Source organism: Neofelis nebulosa, chromosome 6, assembly GCF_028018385.1.
Source record: "Neofelis nebulosa isolate mNeoNeb1 chromosome 6, mNeoNeb1.pri, whole genome shotgun sequence".
Classification (NCBI taxonomy): domain Eukaryota; kingdom Metazoa; phylum Chordata; class Mammalia; order Carnivora; family Felidae; genus Neofelis; species Neofelis nebulosa.
The window spans coordinates 106,577,033-106,594,408 of record NC_080787.1 but is presented as its reverse complement, the minus strand read 5'-3'; the positions used below and the strand labels follow the sequence as shown (position 1 = coordinate 106,594,408).

General features: G+C 39.7%; 1 protein-coding gene across 2 annotated transcripts in view; it reads left to right on the top strand.

Annotated features, from left to right (window-relative positions):
* HS3ST5 (heparan sulfate-glucosamine 3-sulfotransferase 5) overlaps positions 1 to 17,376 on the top strand; it is a 261,635-nt gene that overhangs the window by 91,970 nt on the left and 152,289 nt on the right. The gene's annotated exons all lie outside the window — the stretch shown is intronic.

Sequence of the window (17,376 nt, the reverse complement as noted above, 5' to 3'; positions counted from 1 at the left end):
TAGCAGTCATTCTGTTTTCCTCCACTCCTCCATTTTTATTCCCTGTAGATTTCCCTATTCTACACATCTCGTAAAAATAAAACCATACAATACATGGCCTTTTATGACTGGCTTTTTTCATTCAGCCTAATGTGTGTGTGTGTGTGTGTTTTTTAATTTAAATTCAAGTTAGTTAACATACAGTGTAGTCAGCTTCAGGAGTAGAACCCAGTGAATCATCTCTTACATATAACACCCAGTGCTCATCTGGAAAAGTGCCCTTGTTAATGCCCATCACCCATTTAAACCATCTGCCCACCCACCTCACCTCAACCCTCAGTTTGTTCTCTGTATTTAAGGGTCTCTAACGGTTTTCCTCCCTCTCTGTTGTTATCTTATTTTTGCTTCCCCTCCCCTATGTTCGCCTGTTGAGTTTCTCAAATTCCACATATAAGTGAAACCATACGATATCTGTCTTTCTCTGACTGACTTATTTCGCTTCGCATAATACCTTCTGGTTCCAACCATGTTGTTGCAAATGGCAAGATTTCATTCTTTTTGATCACTGAGTAATATTCCATTGTATATCTATACCACATCTTCTTCATCCATTCATCCATCGATGGACATTTGGGCTCTTTGCATACTTTGGCTATTGTTGACAGTGTTGCTATAAACATTGGAGGGCATGTGCCCCTTCGAATCAGGCAAACTGGTACAGCCACTCTGGAAAATAGTATGGAGGTTCCTCAAAAATTAAAAATAGAACTACCCTACAACCCAGCAATTGCACTACTAGGAATTTATCCAAAGGATACAAAAAAGTTAAAAACCTATGTGCCTTTCAATGACTATAAATTGGTAAACAACGTGAGCCTTACATTCAGTGCGTGTGGAAAATCTAAACAAACCCGCCCATATAAAATTTGATTTTGAAGGGTGCCTGGGTGACTCAGTCATTAAGCATCCGACTTCAGCTCAGGTCATGATCTCCTGGCTTGTGGGTTCGAGCCCCACGTCAAGCTCTGTGCTGACAGCTCAGAGCCTGGAGCCTCCTTCGGATTCTGTGTCTCCCTCTCGCCCTCTGCCCCTCCCCCAGTTGCACTCTGTCTCTCTCTCAAAAATAAATAAACATTAAAAAAATATATGAAAAAAAGCAAACTTGATTTTGAGTGGGAAGATGGCTTTCCCAGAACTATTAAGGCAACATGAGGAGGAGAGTTTGTTCGTTTTCTCTCTTAATAGGAGCAGTGCCGTATAAATGCCGCTGCAGCTATCGTTAAAGCTACTTGTTGTTTGCCTTAGCGTAAGTGACTGGCAGGCAAACTATATTATTGTCTGTTAAACCAGAGATGAGTAGAAGAGCAAATTATAGTAGGTCTGCTTTGAACACTGTTGTTGAAGCCCTCTTGATTACGCTTTAAGGCCTGCAATATGTGTATATAGTACTCGATGGATTACACATCATGTCTGTATCTACTGTCACTTTCGATCCACACAAAAAACACCGTGACCTAAACAGAGATGCTATCGGACAAATTACAAAACTCACCTGGCTCGGCCATGCCTGCCAGTTTTCAGTAATCCCCCTGCTGGTCATTTAGTTCATGGAATATTGCTGGGTGACACGTTTCCCTTTGCCAGTAATCGTGAGAGTAATCGAACGCCGGGCAAGCCTTTTCCTACATATTTATATGAAGAAATTTTATTAACAGAGAATATAATACAACACCTATATCAAGCATTATGTGTGTAGACTGCTGCGTACGGTTATGGCCCCCGAGAATTCCCAGGCGAGGCCAGTTTGTAAAAATCCTTATTCTGTCTGCCTGCATAAAAAGGTTCATGCTGCTCTGTCATTTATGCCGCAGCTTCAGGGGGGTCCTGAGACTTGCCGGGTAAATCTTTCCTGGGCCCTTTCCCCAAAGCGTTGACCTTTGCATTACTACAAAGCACAGAGTATTTTCCAGGAGATTTAGCTCTAGCATAACTGGCCAGGTTTACACATCACATATATGCAGCTTTCCTTTTCCAACTGTACGTGCAAATGATTTCTTGTTTGTGGCTTCTGCTAGTACGGGCAGAGCCTAGGGCTCGGAGGGTCTATCCTTCCTGCCAGGTTGGCTTGGTGTTTTGTCTCAGAAACAGGGCCACTCTCCCTGATTGCTATGTGCCAGAGCAATCTATCAGGCGCTCTTCCTTCCCAGCAGTCCACTGCTCTCCACAGCATACCTTAACATTGTGCTTCAGTGTCCTTGCAGGACTGTATCTGGCCTCACAGCTTGTGGCTGTCCCCACAGCAGCTCGCCAGACCACATCTGCTCAGTAATCCTGTTGTCATCTGTCCTTCTCACCTGCGGGGGAGGGGCTCTGGTGCGGCAATCTGCGCTAGGAGGCTGGCCGCATACCAACACGTTATTGTTGCCGATGATCCTGACTTGCCGTTTACTGTTCAGCGTTATTCCCAAGTACACGAGAAGAACCAGGTGGGGTTTTGTAATTCATCCCCATCTCGCAGCTGTGGACGAGGCTGCACATTAGTACTTCTGTTCTCTCTAAACCCTCATTTTGTAAACTCGGAGGCGTGATGCTGTCTTCATGTCTTCCAGTTTCCAGGAAAGCATATTTATCTCCGTAATCTAATTTTATTCTTATCCTCCTTCCTTGCAACCTCAGGCAAGACGCTTTGCCTACCCAGCATCAGCTATCAATTTTGTGTTGTAACTTGAAACCATAGATTGCCGGCGCCTTTTCTATGCAGCTCTGTGGAGTTCTACGCTGAACAGTATCTAAAACCTACGTGCCACCTGGTGATTCGCCGGTTGTATTGCTAATGAAAACTAGAATTCTGTCAAACCAGACTCGGTGCCCATCCAGTAACACCATAGTTTCACATTTCACCACTGAAAGCAGAGAGTGCATCTCTGTTTTCTTCTCCGTAGAGTCGCTTAGGGTAGGAATGGAATAGCATTTCAGGGGATCTTCCAAAAATTCAATCCCCAAAATCCCCCTAAAGTGCTCACGTTGTTTGTTGAGCTTCCTAAGCATTTGAGTCGGCTCTACCTTGGAAGCCCCTCATCAAGTTATGGCAGGTAAAGAAGCATAGTTTCTTTGGCCTTCCACAGAAGTACCTGTAAAGAAAACAGAGGCGTCTTGGTCACTTAGCAACTGTTAAGACGTCAGCTGCTGCTACTGACTCAGGAGCGAGGCTTGGGTACACAGGCCAACTTTTACAGTGCCTTTAGGCCGAACTTGGAATTTTCACAAAGAAAATACCGTGCTCCAACATTTCGACTGACGTTTATGTCTGTGCAACGTGATAGACATTTTATATTCACCGTCTTATTTAATCTTGAAGGCAACCTATGGAATATATTATTTTCTCTATGGTATCAATCTAGTTAAATGAGTTTTGGAATGGCTTAGTACCTGCCCAGGTAGGCAGCCAGTAAGTGACATGGAAAGTGAATACTACTTAAAGGGCCCTGTGTGTTCTTCTACTCTCGCCACGATGTTATTCCCCCATTCCTTGTTCAACTTTCTGTACAGGATCATCACTGGCAGAAGCCGTGACCCTCAGAAGCCAGGCTCAGAGAAGAGGTATTGTTTTTAAGAAGTAATTAATTAATCAACACAAGTTTTCTACTTACGTGTTCAAATCACGTAAAGAGAATTTAAGCAACAACACCTGTAGGAGCATTTGTTAAAAACCTCCTTTCCTTTTGTAACCGTGGTCCCTTACCACCTCACTTGCTCTGAGTCCTCTCATTGAAAACCTCCTCACAAAACCCTCTGCCATTTCTATAGCTTTTTATCTTTAAAAAAAAAAAAAAAAGACACTATTCTCATCCTGCCCTTCTACTTTTCTGCCCATGACTCCAGTTTTCTCTCATTCTCAGCATTCTTATGGAGCGTCACAAAAGCCCAAAGAACCCATAGGCACTAGAAGGACCTTCCCAGGAGCATGCTGAGGGGAGGGTATGGAGTGACTCGAGTGCATAGCCGGTACCAGTTTCAACAAGCAGTGAGATAAAACAAAGCTGGGAGTACTCATATTTTCTTTTTTTTTTTTTTTTTTAATTTTAGACAAAGAGTGTGTGTGTGAGCAGGGGAGAACGGTAGAGGGAGAGGGAGGAGGGAGAATCTTAAGTAGGCTCTATGCTCAGCATGGAGCCTGAAGCAGGGCTCAATACCCCCACCCTGGGATCATGACCTGAGCCAAAATCGAGAGTCAGGCGCGCAACTCACTGAGCCACTCAAGCCCCCGGGAAGTACTCACATATTAACAGCTTTTCTCCAACAACAAATAAACCTAAGAACAACCCTAGGAAAGGGCCTTTTTAACAGTCCACCACTTGCTTGGAAAAGTAAGAATCGCATTGTGCTACTTATTCCACGCCATTTAACTTTTAGCATTCCCGCTGATGCTTGTCTTAAAACTCTCCATGATAACCACTAGGTTATACCTCTGGGATGAATTTGTCTGGCTTCTGCTAGGATATCTTCTATAGTTCTCATGCTTGTCATCATGGCCCAAAGTATTTTGTCTGAGAGGTTAGAGAGAGCGGGATTTTCAAGTATGACCTTAAGGTTCCCAGTGTGAATTGTCACATTAAAAAATGAACACTCAGTTATGAAAATTACACTTCTGTATCAGGTAGGTATTTCAGAAGAGACCGGGTAATAACCACAGAATCTTGGCAGCGTGCAAAACTAAGCATGTACCCAGATCATGGGTCTCCGTGTCCTTTGCAGTTGGCGGGGTTGGGTAGCTGTGATGATCTCAGCTGTTTGCTCCTGTGGCTGGGAACCAGCCGGGGATTAGCCTGGGCTCAACTGGGGCAGCTGATTTCTGTCCTATATGTCTCCCATCCTCTTCCTGCCTGGGCCAGTTCTCGCAACGATAGCAGAAGCACCAGAGAGCAAACTCAATAGGGCAAGCATTATTCAAGCCTTTGATCGCATCGTGCTCTCTAATGTTTCATTGACCAAAACAAGTCACATGACCCAACCCAAAGCAAAGGAGGAGGGAAAGACATTCTGCTTCCTCATCAGGAAAGATTACGGAGACATGTAGCAATGAGCATGGAGACATATAGCAATGAGCATGGATGCTGGAAGAAGTGAAGAGTTGGTGACATCGATAAGGTCTACTACAGTTCTATCCTCCTATCAAAAGTTAGATTTGTTCATTCTGGTAGTATTAGCTCCAGACGAAGCTATCTTTCATTCACTCAAGCCTGCATTCACTCATTGTGCATTTAACACACAATATTGAGTTCTTTAACAAGTACTATTTAATAGAAATATACTGCAAGTCAATTTTCTTGTAGCTACCTCTAAAGAAAGTAAGAATAGGGGTGTCTGGGTGACTCAGTAGGTTAAGCGGATGACTTCAGCTGAGGTCATGATTTCATGGTCCGTGAGTTTGAGCCCCATGTCGGGCTCTGTGTTCACAGCCTAGAGCCTGGAGCCTGCTTCAGATTCTGTGTCTCCCTCTCTATGTCTCTCTCTTTCTGTCTCTCTCTCTCTCTCTGTCTCTCTCTGCCCCTCCCCCGCTCTCATTCTGTTTCTCTCTGTGTCTCTCTCTCTCTCTCAAAAATAAATAAACCTTAAAAAAATTTTTTTAAAAAAGAAGCTAAGAATAAACAGGCAAAATTATGTTTAATAATATATTTTAATCAAATATATCTAAAAGATGATCATTTTGACATGTAATCAACATTGAAGTTATTAAGATATTTTATATTCTTTTCCTTTTGCACTAAATCTTCAAAATCCAGTGTGTATTCTTCACTTAACAGCGCAGTTCAGTTTGGACGAGTCACATTTCAAGTACAAAACAGCACAAGTGAGTAGTAAAGTTACAGACTGTGTATTGAACTTGGTGCTGACAATACAAAATGCCCGCCCCACGGATCTTAACAATCTAGAAAGAATTCATTTAAATGATGTGGTCACTTTATGTCTTTCTGAGAAGTTCATATTTGACGTTTTTGGGAAAATTACTATATTTATACCCCTGGGATCTGGTCATGCCATTGTGTGGCAGTTCTTTCCCTATTCTAATAGTTTTCTATTCTGCATCCCCGTACAATCTCCCTAGCCTGGTTTAGTTGGAGACATTTCAACATGCCTTTACAAAATCTCTTGTGGAGAGCCATCCCTGCACTTCGAAGGCCAGCAAAAAAAAAAAAAAAAAAAAAAAAAAAAAAGATGTGGCTTTTTGCAAAATCAATACAGTAAAGGGATATTACCTGAGATCTTATTACTAGGTGGATAAGTTTCCACATTATGATTTGCCCTGATAAGAGCTGAGAATCCTTCATGTTAGAAAAGTTGAATGCAAAAGTTATCTTTCTCAGTGGCTATCTGCTCTTAAAAAAAAAAATTAATAAAAAAACTGGGTGGTTGTAGAGAGAATGTATAATAAAAGTAGATAAAAAGGAAAATACTGCTTCAGAAGCAGTACAAGACATAAGAGGCAAAGAATGGAGAAAATGGGAAGAAGAAAAAAAAAAGGAAATATTGACAGTGTTTATCTATTCTTGACCTGATTAAGCTTATAACTGCCTAAAAGAACATTTTGACTTTTCCACACTAAACTGCCCAAGCAAGGTTTATCAAAAAAGGTAATTTTTAGAAAGCAATTATTGTCTTTTGAAGTTACAGATAAAGGGTCTGGCAAGAATAGGGAGATAAGCTATTTTCTTTGTAGTCTAAAAAAAAATCTCATGTTTCTTTAAATATTTAGGCATAGCTTAAAGAACTGAAAGAGGTCTCTTTTAAATGCTACGAATCACCTCATGATTTCTTCTCTCTTTTTTAATCCTGTTCTGCTTATTAATCCTGTTCTGCTTATTTTTTAATCCTGTTCTCTTCTCAGTGGTGATTCATTGCTTTGATTGTGTAACCCATTGATAGCAAAACCACTTTGGACGGATGTGCCCTCATGCTTCTTTGTTCCTCTGGCAACATGACAGGTCCTGGTGATGGTACTTGGAATCATCCCCTTGAGGAACCCAGAGCACCCTTGACTTTCATCACTCATTGCATCCAAATAGCAAACATCTTCGATAGTTTGGGATGATGCAGTGCAGAGAACGACATACTGGGTTTTAAGGTCTGAGATAGTACACAAGATAGTACACGAGATTTTAAGCTTACACGATAGTACTGAAAACTACAGTGTGGCCCATGTTTCCGTACTCGACACTTCAGAAAATGATGATAATTACATAGAAAAGGGAGTCCAGATTACATGGTGGGCTTTGTTACACTTGAAATTACAAATATATACTTGTACACGTACCCCAGGTTTTCATGAAGCATTTAAATCAGAACAACTACATTGTCTTATGTATAAGTGACAAAGGATCATTTCAATAATTCCAAGAATTATTTTTCACCACCAATGGATGTCCACCAGCTATACCCTCTCCCTTCCCCCCCCCCACATCTAATATTCTTGCTTTTAGCATTGAAATATTTGGGGTCATTTCCTTTCATTATGATATTTTCAGATAGGAATTTAAAATAAATTGAAAAGAGTCAATCCTCGTAAACTTAGATGGCAAATTAGTGATTTATGAATTGGTGGTTTATGAATGAAAAAAAAAAAAAAGTCAGCTGTAATGGGATGGACATCATGAGGTGGAAAGCCTCTCCTCCCCTGGGTCAGGAAGTGTATGGGGGTTGGATTAGAGTGAAGGACTAAGAAGGTTGGCATCAGAGACATCTTCATTAATTCAATCACAGAAGATGGAAAAGGTTCTCCTAAACAGCTCCTAAAGTCACTATATAGTAAAGAATAAAAAGAGTTGCTGGTGGAATGGAGAGTATGAGAGGAGTTTGTGTGTGTGTGTGTGTGTGTGTGTGTGTGTGTGTGTGTGTGTGCCTGTGTATATAAAAGCTTGAGAATTGACTTCAAAGAATTTAATAAAGTCAATGAATAAGTTGTGTGCTTGCAAATTATCTAAGAATCTTTGTATCCCCATGGCTTAAAACAAAGAAGGCACACCATAACTATTGCATGAACAAATGAATGAATGTTATCTACTTAGATAAATTTTAGCGATTATGGCTTTACTTTTTTCTAGATATTGAGCCCCTACGCACAGAAAGGAGGATCTAAGAATTGGGCAGTCTTTCAGATACAGCCATTAGTACCCTGTCCCTGGTGCCATTTCTCAAAGACCAGAGGAGTCCCATCAACTGCAGAAATACAGGCCAGAGCTAAATGTAGGTGACAAAATAGGGCCACGATTCTCGTCTGGTTCCAAACCCTAACTCCAGCTCCTTAACTGTGGCCCAAACAGAGAAATACAAAAGAGAGGAAATGGAGGTCGAATCCAACTATCCTTATTAATTATACTATATATCTCTCCCTCCCTAAGAAAACTCCATGCCAATTTTAAGATTAGGTTTAGAGACATTCTGGATCTTCCTTTAGCAAAGCAAAGGCGTTAACATTTTCCTAGGAAAGATCTTTTCCAATCATTGGATAAATATAAGGTCTACTTTTAGGACCGGGAGAGTTTTACTCATTCAGTAAACAATCATCAAGCATCTCTTCCTTGAAATAGATTTGTCTCCTGTAATTAAACCAGTCCTCAGTATTTCTGTAGTAGTGAACTTTGTTTCCTCTATCATGATTATGTTTTTGTAGTTGCTAAGATATGTTGAAAGTAGAAGAATTGGAAAAAGCTTAGAATTCTAAAAGTCTATACGTAATTCTATATGCATATTTATTCTATGATAAGCAGGTACAATTTTAGAACATTTATATTCTGACAGCACTTATATTTTGTTTTTCTGCTTCTCTTTCCTCTAACTACCCTCCCTGTTAATTAATACTTTGTCTGATTTGCATGCAGGGTGTTAGTTGAAAATCTGGAGCTCACTAATATAGAAAACTGCCATCAGACTACAAATAGGAGTCCAGATTAATGAACAAATTTCCAAGTGTGTGTGTATGCCTGTGTGCATATGAAAGGGACCTTCCCAGAAATTGCAGAATGATAGACTTTGGGGCACTGGAAATGCTTAGAAGACATGTTCATTGATTCTCAATATATTCAGTTGAGAATCATTGAATATATGCCATTGTAATATGCAATTGTATATGTAATAATATGCAATTGTAATATTCAATTGTATGCAATAATATATGCAATAATATGCAATTGTAATTGCATATTACAATCACTTGGGGAACCCACAAGACTCCTTTTTCCCACTTCAGACCAATTGAACCAGCGTCTTTGAGGATGGGGCCTGAGCATGAGTATTTTTTTAAATCCATGTATATTCTAATATGCAACCAGTGTTTAAACATCTCTGGTTTGGGCGGGCCTCTTTTCACATGGGTAGACAAAACAACTGTTTGATAGAAACTGTGTATCTCAGGCCTTTAGAGTCTGAATTAGAAGCCACATTACCTACCCCGAATTTCAGAGTGATTTCCATGACAATCCAGCACTAATATCTTTTGTTATTTAGTTTGGACTTGTTTGAACTTTCCCTTGAGAACATTAACAGAAAGAATCAAGTTCCTTAATTTCTTTTTTTTTTTTTTTGGTCAAATAGACTTGAGACAAAAGCCCACCATACCTTGCAATAGTATAAATTAATGCGTGAGTTTCCTACATTTCTCAGTGTCGTTGACCTTGCCTTCCACCAAAAATAAGTTAGTCTTTGGGGCACCTGGGTGGCTTAGCCTGTTAAGCATCCGACTTCGGCTCAGGTCATGATCTCATCGTTTGTGAGTTTGAGCCCTGCATCGGGCTCTATGCTGACAGCTCAGAGCCTGGAACCTGCTTCAGATTCTGTGTCTCCCTCTCCCTCTGCGCCTGTCCTGCTCATGCTCTGTCTCTCTCTGTCTCAAAAATAAAATAAGCATTAAAAAAATTAAAAAAAAAATAAGTTAGTCTTTGATTGTTGTGAAGCGTTTTGGAACACATTTATAACTTTCATTTTGTACAAGTCCAGAAGATATCTCAAACCTTTTTTAAATTTATCACATGAAGTATGTGTAACTCACTTCCTAAGAAACATTCTAAGAAAACAGCACTGATAACATGGCTCATAGTTAGCAGTGTTAAGATAGAGATAGTTAAACATTTTCCTGTTCTTTGACATCTATCTTTCTGTATGTATATATCTGTTGAGCCCATCAAAGTCTAAAATATTTCAATTCAGCATAAGATTGCAGTACCAATTGTTATATAGCATATATTTTATCTTGTGGAGAGATGGAAAAGCATATCTAAATACATCATGCCTATGCTCCGAAGTAATGCAAATCTTCTGTCTTGCCACTTCCAGAAATAAATGAAAATGATAGTAGATAAAGGCTAGAAACATTTTTCTCCCTTGCACTCGTGCAAAATCTTGCGTGCAGTGATCATCATCAGGCATTAAGCATCTGCTGTAAGCCAGACATTCTACTATATGGGCAGAGGAATGTTGATGGCATAGTCTGTACCCTCGACTCTTACTAATCAAAAGCAAATAAATAAACAAATGCAGTTAAAAATAGGAGGGCATAAAGAACAAACATTTAGCCCAGAAAACAACTCGTTAAGTACAAAGACATTCTATGAATTATGAATAGAGCTATATATGCTCACACAATTTTCAACCTCTTATAAGTGTCCAGTCTTTACCTAATTAGATTGTTGGACTGAACATTTATGTCTGTAAGTGTCTTATCTGAATTGTGTATGATTTGTGCCAACTATCACTATAGTGCAAAGAGTAGAGGAATTCATGAATAGCAGGTATTTTAATGATAACTTTTTTAAAAGACCTGAAAAACTGTCCATGGTAGAACTACCAAGTAAAGAAGGAAAGTGTGTTAGAGGGAACAGGACAGATGGCAGCCTGTTATGAACCCCATAATCCACTGGTGGAATTTACTACTACTCAAAATCTGAATTTCTGTATTATCAGCCTGAGAGTTAGATTCAAGGAGATGATATCATTATGGTCAGACTTAGAAAGGACTGAACTACCTGAATTAGGTGATCAATGAATGAGGACCACTCCACTACTGTGTCCAAAGCATCAGTGTCCTTTGTGACCTTTACCTAGAGTGCCTCTTTCTGACCTGGAAGTCACTGGGGGAGCTGACCAGTAAACATGGGGGGTTGGGAGAGATGTGCAATCCAGACCAAAGGGAACTCTGAGGAATCTTCTAAATAAGTGACTTCTGCAGTTACAAGGGAGATCAGGAGGTGAGGTCTTGATCAACACTGGCAACTTCTGTTTCCTGGATTTTCTGTCCTTCACTCTCAAAGCCAGAGGTGCCGAAAGCGTGTTCCACAGAACTCTAGGGTGCTTTGTAAGAATTGTTTTTTGGGAGATGGATCTTCTCAAAAGGAAAACAACATTGTAAACTACTGCTGTCATCTAACCATCCCCTCCATATTATAGTACAATTTTAGCTTCTCTAATCACATTCCAGTCCTGTCTCTTAGTAATGACATTATTTCCAGATCTCCTTAATGGAGAATGGGGAGTTCCCAGACTCTTCAGACACTCTTTTATTGAGAACGTTGCAGAAGGTTGATCATCTTCAGATGGCCATAGACGTCTTGTGGGACTTGGCTTTTACTTGTTTAATTTTTATTGCTGTTATAGGGTGTTCTAATCTTTGAGCTAGAGGTAGGTATATAAAACCTTTTGTGTTTTTTATGCACGATTGAGAGGAAAATCTACATAAGGCATACATAAATGGGCAATCTCCTATTCTTTTTTTTTTAAGCACTCTTGTAAATGTCTTTATTCCATGTGTTTTTAAAAAACCTGTACTAGAGCATTACAGAATGGCAGTGACATCCATCAGCAATCTCACACTCTTAACAAAAGAGTCAATTTTTAAAGAATACAAAATGGTTGTCCTATAATTATAGGACATGTATGAATTTTCATGCCAAAGGACCAACCTAATCTTATCCACAGATCAAGAAATTAACAAATAAAACAGAAATGTTTTACAAGTGAAGTGCTTTACAGTTAAAAATCATTTTTTTCCCTCATACAGGAAAGAAGCATGTGTAAAGAGGAGGAGCATAAGAATCTGTCCTTCCTTCATGTAGTTAAACTTATCTTTTATTTTATATAAAGAAGAGCAAAATGAACAGCGTCACTTCAACCTACCCCTTGGAATTTAAGTTAAAGGAAATCATGACTATACCCTGGTAGAATTTCTTATTTTGCTTGAAAAGCAGTTGAATATTAAATCATGAATCACTGGTTTCCTAAAATATCTTTCAATACCCTGGGAGAAAATTGTAAAATAGCCTTCTCTCTGATTTTGAGAACAACTACTTGTAGTGATTCTCAAAATGCATTTCTTGAAGAAATGTTCCTTTCTTTTTATTTCTTTCCTTTCTTTTTTTAATTTTTACAAACTCTCTAATAGAGCCAATACCCTGAAAAAAACTAGAAGATATTTATAACTGAACAACAGGCCTATAGAAACCCAAAGGCAATTATCTCTTGTATAAATATCCCTTAGGCAAACTTCAACTAATATATATGAAGCAGAAGGTTAAGCCTGCTCAAGAATTTTATTCAGACAGGAAATTTGCATTATCTACTCTTGTATTTCTTGGCCTCTCCTCCTTCTTGATCCCCTTAATCCTACTTTTGTTTCCCATTCCCCAACTTGGAAAACTTTATCTGGCCACAGCTAACAGTCAGAAGCCCTCGAGAAGCTTGCTTCCCTTGTCCTCCAGTTTAGAGAATGTGCCCTAGCCCCACTGTTTCATTGCTTTGGGGCTGCACATGTGTGTTTTCATTTTAGGCTACCCTAAGAAATACTTTTCTTATTTTGGGTAATGTCAGTTTATAGCATAGGCTAAAATTTCATACCTACCTTTGAATCTCTGAAATTCTTTTTACACTTTCAGGTGAATATCCAATAACTAAGAATTAATTTGCACTTGGGGTAACTATTTTCCAAAATAATCAGTCTCTACCCAAAAAGACTTTAGCTGTCAGTTATTTAAACTATTAAATTCTTACTTACATGTTTCAAAGGTAAAGATTTCTAAAGAAAACTTGTGTATGTTTGGAAAAAAATGGCAGTGAAAATTGCCAACATGATGTTTCAGTGTCTGTCCACATAATTCAGGGCTTATCTGAAGTTTTTCCATGTCATGCAGAAGAACAACTCCTGTATAATTAATCTGCAAATTCCGTAGAATTGCAATCAGAGACAAATTTTCTATTTTTTTGTACTTCCATTATTTTGACATAATAAATTTCCCCTTATTCATTTTTAACCTGTAGACAAGTGATAACTATCCATTGTGTTAGAATGAACTTCAACCTTTTAAAAAGGAATCAGACTAGAAATATCAATAGTAATATAATTGAATACCTTCTGAACCCCTCCTACTCACATAGCATTCTTTTTTTTTTTTTTTTTTTTTTTTTTTTAATGTTTTTTATTTATTTTTGGGACAGAGAGAGACAGAGCATGAACGGGGGAGGGGCAGAGAGAGAGGGAGACACAGAACCGGAAACAGGCTCCAGGCTCCGAGCCATCAGCCCAGAGCCCGACGCGGGGCTCGAACTCACGGACCGCGAGATCGTGACCTGGCTGAAGTCGGACGCTTAACCGACTGCGCCACCCAGGCGCCCCCTACTCACATAGCATTCTGCTACAGGTTACAGAGAAATATGACTTTTCTTTATCTACAATGTACTTATAAGTAACTCAGGAAATAAAGCATACAAAAAAAATAATAACACAATGTGGCTCATGGTTCAAGAGTTATTGCAAGGCAATTATTCATTCAACAAATATTTACTGAGTGCCTACTATGTGCTAAGCACTCTTCTGCATGCTGAGTTTTTAAAACATGAGTGTATTTAAAAACAGAAAGATCGGGGCGCCTGGATGGCGCAGTCGGTTAAGCGTCCGACTTCAGCCAGGTCACGATCTCACGGTCCGTGAGTTCGAGCCCCGCGTCAGGCTCTGGGGCTCTGATGGCTCGGAGCCTGGAGCCTGTTTCCGACTCTGTGTCTCCCTCTCTCTCTGCCCCTCCCCCGTTCATGCTCTGTCTCTCTCTGTCCCAAAAAAATAAATAAAAAACGTTGAAAAAAAAAAATTTAAAAAAAAAAAACAAAAAAAAAAAACCAGAAAGATCATTGTCCTCCAGAGAAATGAGGCTGGTGAGCCAGGCAGGGATTGGGTGATGTGAGGCCTTGTTCTTTACCCTTAAGACAACGGGAAGGCATTGAAGGTTTTTAAACAAGGATCGACACGATCCACTGTGTAGTTTTAAAAGATCACTCTACGTGCCACGAGGCAAATACTGGAGAGAAACAAAATGTGAAATGGGAGACAGAAAAAATCCACACAGCGTTCCAAGTAACAGACAAGGTCTTAGGGGTGGTAGCAATGGTAGTGGAGCAGGAGAAGGAAAAGGAGGAAGTGGAGAGAAGATGGACAAAGCAGATAGATTTACAAACTATTTAGGAAATAAAATCTAAAGAATTTGGTGATCAGATACTGGGGCTGAAGGAGAAAAGAAGGATGAAATCCACTCTGATGCCTTTGTTTTACGACGTTGAAAATCTTGGTTTCTGGCTTCTCCAACTGATATCAATGGTGCTGTTTTTAAAAACCGGAAACGTTAGGGGAAAGCTACGTTTGAGACACATGAGTCTTTATGAGTTTGGTTATGGATGAATTCAGGCTGCAGAGCCTTCATTATATCCAAGTTGAGATACCAACTGTTCAGTTAGAAATAAAAGTCTGGAGGTAAAAGAAGAAAATGTTAAACTGGAGATTTGAGAGTCATAATGAAATGATAGCATGATATACCTTGGTGAGCTCTTTTATTAGTATGTACGATGAAAAATAAAGATGCTTAATTTAGGGTTCTTTCATTATAAATTAGAAGGGTCTGCAAATGTATCATGGGGGAAGGGGACTTGATCTAAAAAAAAAAAAGAATACAGGGGCTAAGCATTGGACTTCGGCTCAGGTCATGGTCTCACGGTTTGTGGGTTCGAGCCCCACATCAGGCTCTGTGCTTCCAGCTTGGAGCCTGGAGCCTGCTTCGGATTCTGTGTCTCCTCCCTCTCTGCCCCTCCCCTGCTCATGCTCTTTCCTCAAGAATAAATAAACATTAAAAATTTTTTTGGATAAAAAGAATATAAGAGGAGAGAAGTAGAAATGGATGAAATGGCAGACACACTAAAACATAAATAAATTGCAAAGTTCTTTTTGGTTGCAAATAACAGAGGATATCAACCCAGATTCACTTAATTTAAAAAAAAAAAAGTCTGTAAATTCACACATAACTGAAAAGCCCAGGGTATTCCACCTACAAGCAAAACTCTGCCCAGGGGTGAAACAACATGTTCAGGACCCAGCTCCTCTTTTTCTGTTTCTCAGCTATTTCCTTGGTGTTGACTTAAGCTCTGGAAAGTTCTCTCATGATCTCAAGATGGTTGCCAGTAGTTCCAAACGTTATATGTTCACATGCCAATGTCCAGCAAGAAAAACAAGTTGTTCTTTTACATACAACCTTTACATGTAAAGGTCAAAGAAAACCCCAGAATGGAGATCATTAACGTCTTAAGGCCATGTGCTTATCCCTAATATTGTAGGTAAAAAATTGAGATACATAGGTTATCTTAAGCTACTTAAGGTGCATCTCTGGACTGGAGACAAATCCTCTCACCAAGCCATGTAGAGTGTTAGGGAAGGGGAATAGGCTAGAAGAACGTATATAGGGAGACTGAAATGCCAAGTTAAGGACCTTGGACTTAATCCAATAGACCAAAAAGAGCTCTTATATTTTGAACAGAAAAAGGATCTAATGAAATGTTTTAAGAAGTTAAGTCTTAAAGCAACTATAGGACATACTGGAATGTTTAAGAAAAAGGAAAACAAGAATCTGTTAAAAGTCTACGACAACAGGGGCGCCTGGGTGGCGCAGTCGGTTAAGCGTCCGACTTCAGCCAGGTCACGATCTCGCGGTCCGTGAGTTCGAGCCCCGCGTCAGGCTCTGGGCTGATGGCTCGGAGCCTGGAGCCTGTTTCCGATTCTGTGTCTCCCTCTCTCTCTGCCCCTCCCCCGTTCATGCTCTGTCTCTCTCTGTCCCAAAAATAAATAAAAAACGTTGAAAAAAAAAATTAAAAAAAAAAAAAGTCTACGACAACAGTCTAGGAAAGAGATAGTGAAAGCCTAAACTGCGATCGAGTAAGAAATGTTGATAAAGGGGCACCTGGGTGGCTCAGTTGGTTAAGCGTCCAACTTCAGCTCAGGTCACGATCTCACAGTTTGTGAGTTCGAGACCCTCATAGGGCTCTCTGCTTGTTAGCACAGAGTTCACTTTGGATCCTCTGTCCTTCTCTCTCTCTGCCAATCCTGGCTGGCGTGATGTCTCTTTCTCTCAAAAATAGATAAACATTAAAAAAAAATGTTGATAGAGAAGATATCATGAAGTGATGGATGGAACAATATTTCAAAGAATCCACAGTTCACAAGATAATAACGAATTTTGCTATGGAATTTCAGACTCTTACACTGAGATTTCAACCAATGTGATAGCTTTGGCTTATAGCAAAGATGAGATCCTTTTTTAAACCATGATACTGCACCCTCTTCTTCCAAACCCATTTCTAAACGAGCCTTTCCATTTCATTTTGTTTTAATTAGTTGCCGTCATCCTGTGACCCATTATTCCCCACATGCACAGCTTTCCTAGAAGTGAAAAAGAAGCCAAGTTCCAACCTCTGTCAGAATAAAGCCTGTCTTTGACTCCACAGAATAAGAACTTGCGGATTATAATGTAAAAAAGATAGATATCTCTACAGTTACATCTGTGGCATTTACTTTCTAGCAAACGTTTTTTGAACACTTTGTCAACCTGCAGTGATTCCGTTAGCAAGCACCAGAAAACCCAATGAGTTAAACAAGTAGAATTCCAGAGGAAGCAGTTAGTAGTGTTGATTCAGCTGCTTATCAGTAGCAGGACCCACATCTTTGTGATTTTCTAGATTTTCGTAGTGTTTTACATCGTGGTGACAAGATGACTGCTTTACCTCCAAGTAGCACATCCTCATTCCAGGCAGGCAGTGGTGTGGAATAGAGAAGAGGGACAGGAATCTTTCTATTCATCAATACAATAAAATATTGCCTGCATTTCTTGCCCAGCATGCTTCTTATAGCTAATGGGCCAGAATGGAATCACGTAACCATTCTTAGCAGTTGGAAGACTGGGAAAGTGAACATTTGATTTGATTTTCTGTTCTCTATGTATGAGACATAGAAAGGAAGAAGAAAGTTGAGCATGGTTTTGGGGTGGCCAAGCATGAGAATCTTCCATGAAAAACTGTTGTTTTACCGTGTAGTCCGTGCTTACGTGT